Source organism: Aureococcus anophagefferens (assembly GCF_000186865.1).
Source record: "Aureococcus anophagefferens unplaced genomic scaffold AURANscaffold_1, whole genome shotgun sequence".
In the NCBI taxonomy this organism is placed as follows: Eukaryota; class Pelagophyceae; order Pelagomonadales; family Pelagomonadaceae; genus Aureococcus; species Aureococcus anophagefferens.
Window position 1 is genome coordinate 3,008,419 of NW_008705561.1, and position 611 is coordinate 3,009,029.

Consider the following 611-nt stretch of genomic DNA (forward strand, 5'->3'; position numbering starts at 1 on the left):
GCGATTTCGTTGACCGCCCACCCGCCGGGCCATCCCGTTCGCGTGTGAAAAATAGCCCGGGGGCGTCGACAACACCAAGTAGCTTTCGAGATCATCGTCGTGCACCTCCGCGGTGAACGCAGGATGTTCGTACGGTACCGATTCGCGTCGCTCCCAGTTCGCGAGACCGTTCTCCCATCGCTCGCGGAGGCGAGCACTGTCGTAGCCACCGTCCGCGAGAGCGTCCATCAAACGGCGCTTCGCATCCTTCTCGCCGCGTATCAGCGACACCAGGAGCCGCGGGTGGTCCGCAGCGAAGAACCGCGAGATGGTCGGGAGCCGCGAAATCGATTTGAGGTCCAAGAAACGAACCACGACATTAGTCACGTCGTGCTTGCGCCACAGCGGCTGCAAGTGCTGCTGAGGCGCCACGCGCGCGCTCTTCTCCATGATGTGGCGGCACTACGCGGCAGCGCGGCCGGCTCGAGCTGCGCGCGCGACGCCACTGGCAGCCTTTGGCAATCCTGCTTCAATTTGAATGCATGTTGCACTCCAAGAGGCTTCCAAGACGTGTGCTCCGAACAACGAGCCATCTCCCCTCCCTTACGTCCTCACCGCGTCACGGGCCGCGC